Source organism: Fukomys damarensis, unplaced genomic scaffold (assembly GCF_012274545.1).
Source record: "Fukomys damarensis isolate Sample0158 unplaced genomic scaffold, DMR_v1.0_HiC HiC_scaffold_17, whole genome shotgun sequence".
In the NCBI taxonomy this organism is placed as follows: Eukaryota; Metazoa; Chordata; class Mammalia; order Rodentia; family Bathyergidae; genus Fukomys; species Fukomys damarensis.
Window position 1 is genome coordinate 69,872,584 of NW_022900929.1, and position 5,021 is coordinate 69,877,604.

Consider the following 5,021-nt stretch of genomic DNA (forward strand, 5'->3'; position numbering starts at 1 on the left):
GTTTTTTTTTTTTTTTTTTTTTTTTTCAGTACTAGAATTGAACCCAGGTTTTTCTTGCTAAGCTATGTTCCCAGCTGGGTTTAATTATTATTTTATATTGTTGAAAAAGGGTTTTGCTAAGTCACTAAATTGACCAGGCTGGGGGGCTCACACTTGCAATCCTCCAGCCTCAGTCCTCCAGAGGGCTGGGACCACAGGTATGTGTCACCATGCCTGGCTTTTGTTTTTTGTTTTGTTTTGTTTTGTTTTTTGACACAGCATCTCGCTGTCCCTGAACCCACTATGTATCCCAGGCTGGCCTCAAATTCGAAGCAGTCCTCCTGTCTCAGCCTCCAGAGTGCAGGGGCTCCAGGCACATGCCACCATGCCCAGCTGCTCTTCTTTCTAGTTTCCTTTTGATTAAGAGCTTTTTATCACCATTACCATTTCCTCACCCTTCTGATCTGACATTCCTCCCACCCTTCTTCTCTTGATTTTCTGCTTCTCCCTGACTCTACCATACGTGTTGAAAAATCTGCATGAAAAAGAGTGGGTGGATGGGAGCAAGTGGGAAAAGAAAATGACACAAAACATTAGCGAAGCAATCATATAATAATGTGATAATTGCTTGAGAAGAGCCTTTGGAGTCTTGAGGCACATTCGGATTATCTGTAAATTGAAAGCAAGTTCACTCGAGGCCTTGTCAGCTTTGTTTCAGCTGTGCTGGTCACCATCTTGGACCCTGTGGGACAGGAGGCAGCACGATAGTCCTGTCTGCACTGGTGAGATTGTCTCCCTTGAAACCAGGTCTCCTAAGTCACCTGCTAGGCAGTAACAATCTGCTAGCCTGGGTGAATAAACGTCTGAATGGACCTAAACATGATCTTTCCTTCACTGAAGCAGAAAGGCTGAAAAGTGACCTTGAACGCAAATGCTCCTCTGATCAGAAGAGCAAACGTGTAAAGGGACAAGCCTTTTCTGATGCGGTTATCCATGACAGCCTGGTTCATAATGGAGGAAGTGGCCCAGGAATGCCTGGTGCTGAGGACACCATGGGGAAGGGGCCGGATTTCCTGCTCCTCTGAACAAGACCTCCAAAAGGGCTCCTGGGCATGGTGGCACAGGACTATAATCTCAGCACACTGCAAGGCTAAAACAGGAGGATCAAAAGTTCAAGCCTAGCCAGGCAATTTAGTAACTTAGCAAGACCCTTTCCCAAAATTTAAAAATATAAAAAGGGCTGAGGTTGGAGTTCAGTGCAAAGGCCCTGGGGAAAGGGACAGCTCCAGTTTAAGAGAGCTCAAAATATCAGACCCACTTTCTCAAAAGTGAGACTGGAATTTAAAATATTCTCTTTAAGTTTCTTCACTTTGCTATGATAGTGAGGGTTTGGTTTTTTTTAGGACACTTACAATTTTTACCTAAATAAACACAATTTTTATTCTAAAAGAGCCTACAGAATGCATCCTGGTGCTAAATGGACAATGGTAAGGCTCTGGGCCTTCGTGGATTGTCCAAGACACTGACCTTCTCTGTCTCGTGGATGAGAAGTGTCCAGGCTGCTGCTAAAGGTGACCCCAACACTACTCCTCTCACACCTTCTCTTTGTTTCAGAAGCCTGTGGGCTTTCAGGAAAATGGCTTCCTGTTTAAGCAGAAAGCAAAACCCTTTTTCAAGGATAATTATTTTGTCCAACTCCCATTTTGCACAAGTCTTTCCCAGAATTGACATTTCTCAGAGTGGCAAAGTCTCAGCTCAATGTCAAGTGCAGTGAAGCCTTCTATTTTCCTTAAAGCAAAAAGGTTTCAAATATATTTTACCATCCTGACAGCAGTGACAAATGGGACTTTAACTCAAATGGATTACAGATGGGCTTTCTGAGCCACATAACGCTCCATGCAAATAAGAAACCACCAACATTTTTTTTGTTTTTGTTTTTGAAATGTCAGAAATACTCATAGGGGTTTTTTGACATTTGTTAAAAAACACATACACATACCAATACCAGCACCCCTTTCTTGGCTGCCTTTTTCATTTAGTATCAGCAGTGGGGTGATGTTAGGAGGGGCTGAGGGAAAAGCCAAAGTCAGGAACACAAGAGGTTCTCTGACCAGGTCACAAGGACGATGCTCAGAGTAGGCAGCAAGCAGCTGCACTGCTGGTCCGAGGGATGATGGGTAAAGAGGTCAGTCAGCCTTGCCCACAAAGGGCCAGGTACTGTGTTTTAGGCTTGGGGGACATCTGAGTCTCTCTCGCAACTATTCACATCTGCCTTTCTAAAGTGAATGCAGCCATCACACCATGTGACACCATGTGACTGTGGCTGTACTCAAACAAAACTTTTTTATAAAAATAGAGGTCAGATTTATTCTGCAGACCTCTGGGTTTTGATGTGCATAGCATTTAAACAATAGTTCTTAGAAAGAAAAGAGTCATAAAATATTACCCCCAGAAGCTTTCTACTGACACACTGAGTGGCCTCCTGTGCCACCTGTGCCATTAACTCCTTGAATTCCTAAACTGTGGAGAGGTGAGGACGTCCAGGGAGACAGCTGGGGATGGGGGGTTACCAAGGAGCTTTAGGACAGCAGCTAACCCCAACCAGTATGAAAAGTTTGTCAACATTAACACTGGCAAAGCCCTGCTGGTGGGTACCAGGACGTAACAGCCCATCTACAGCCTGGACTCCTCCATGAAGGTATCTAGCAAGGAAGAGATTAAGATAAAAATTAGGGAGGGGAAGTAAAAAGGATCATGCTGTGAGATGTAATATACCAATTTCCCACAATGAATATGTTTATTATGTATTGCCAATATATACTCAAGAGGGTAATGATTTTTTTTTAATAAAATCATTCAACTGCAGGGCCCAGGATTTGGCTCAGTGGTTTCCCCCACCGGCCTCGCAAGCGCAAGGGCCGAAGTTCAATCCCCAGTACCATTTAAAAAAAAAAAAATCATTAAACTGCAAAAAAATTAAAGTCTTTCATAGATTTCAGACTTTTTTTTTCCTCTTCCCTCAAATAAATAATAACTGATTCAGTGCTGGGTATGTGGCTCAGTGGTAGAATACTTGCCTAATATGCCCATACTACAAACAGAAAAGTGAAAAAAAAGAAAAAACTGATTCATTTATAAGCAAAAAAACAAAAAAAGATTAAAAGTCATGAAAAGACAATACAATTAGTGATCCTGAAGGTCAGTTGAGAGGATTAAAACAGAGAACTGCTCCCCTGGCCTCTCTGTAGTTACCAGTGTGCTGCTGGGATTAAGGGTGCCCACCCTGGGTGTGGGTGCCACAGCCCCAGGGCAGACAGTCTGGATGGAACAGAGGCAGGCTTGGCTGCTGCTGCAGCTACTTGCTGCTTGCTACTTTCTTGGTTTGCGGTGAACTGCAACGCCCCTCTGCCATGACACCCTGCCTTGGAGCCAGCCAACTATGGATTGAAACCTCTACAGACTGAGCCAAATAAACCTTTCCACCTTTAAAACTTTGGGTGTCAGGTATTTTGTCTCAACAGTAAGAAAAGTAACTAGACAGGGACCTGGAGTAAATAATTTCTTTCCCCAAATGAAAGATCCTATGATGGAGAGGAAGGTAAACAGCTATGTTTAGAGGGTTAGTCAAGGAGCCCTCTTCTGAAAACATACAATACTTTCTTTTAAAAACAGATCCTAGGGGCCAGGGATTTAGCTTAGTGGCTCTGAGCCTACCTGGCAAGTGCAAGGTCCTGCGTTTGATCCCACTCCTCACCCCAAAAAAAAGATCCTAGCTACAACATATAACAGAAAAGTAAATTTTTAAATAAAAGGTCTGTCTTGGTTTCTAGATACACAGCTTTATTTTTTTAAAGATATGGTCTCACTCAGTCACCAAATTTCCCAGGCTGACTCAAAGTCGTGATCCTCCTGCCTCAGCCTCCCAGAGTGTTCAGATTATAGGCTTGGACCACCTCATCCAGCTCACAACTCATTTTTTTTAGAAGCACCCTGCTCGGGTTGCAGGACTAGGTGCAGTTGTTACCATGTATGCACGGAGATTTGCTACAGAGCTAGGTTGGAAAGAAGGACCCTGTCTCAGCTGTCCCTGGTCCTCCCCCAGGGAGCCCTGTCCCAGTCAGTTGCTCTCCTACCTCAAGTGCAGGGAGAACACATCTGAAAAAGTTAAACTTCCTTGGAGGAGTTCCGCTTGGGCCAGTGAGCAGCCTGGCGGTTTCCTTTGCCAGGATCTTGTACATGGTCCTGAAGAAACCCTGCAAAACCAAAGCCCAAGCCCAGTCACAGAGGCGAGACGGGGGCAGGACCTCTGCCTTCCTGTCCCCTGCCCCATAGGCCTTGTGCTCTGTCTCTCAGGCGGACTTACCCTCTGAATACATAGACTAGAGGTTTAGGCTGCATTTCTTAAAAATGTTTGGCCTTCAGCTAACTCCACTGAATTGGGAGCTCTGGCCCCTAAGACCACACAGTTCCACGGCTGGGACCTCAGAGGCACCCAGAGAGGATGAGCTAGCAGGGCCGCATTTCCCGCACGATGCAGTGAAAACCTCCAAGTTTGGGCTAATAAAATCCTCGCTAACAACTCTCTCCATGACCTGACCCGAAGTGCTGTGGAGTGCTTTCAAAGCCTCGGTGCAAAGCCTTTCTCAGAACCATTTAGTTTAGCTGAAGGGACAGAGGGTGGGGGAGAGGGGATTTTCCATTTCAAACCACAGAGCAGCAGTAAGGAGGCCGTTGCTGGCAGCCGGGATTTGATGACTGGCTTCTTCTCCCGCAAAGCACTAAAAAACGAGGGCAGGCCGGGGTCAAGGCTGTGCCCCTTGATAAAGTATGGTAATCGCCACCACAGGCAAGAGATCCTTTTCTAATTAAACTCTCCCTTACCTCCCAGGAGAAGTCTTGCCCGGCCAAGAGCCCCAGGACCAAATGAGTCACAGAGCTGTGAGAACTGCAGAAGAAAAATAACCTCGCGCGGGAGCACAAGCTCGGGCTCATTGAAGGAAATCGCGCGCGAAATGGCCGCTGAGCCTCGTGCGGGAGGCGGG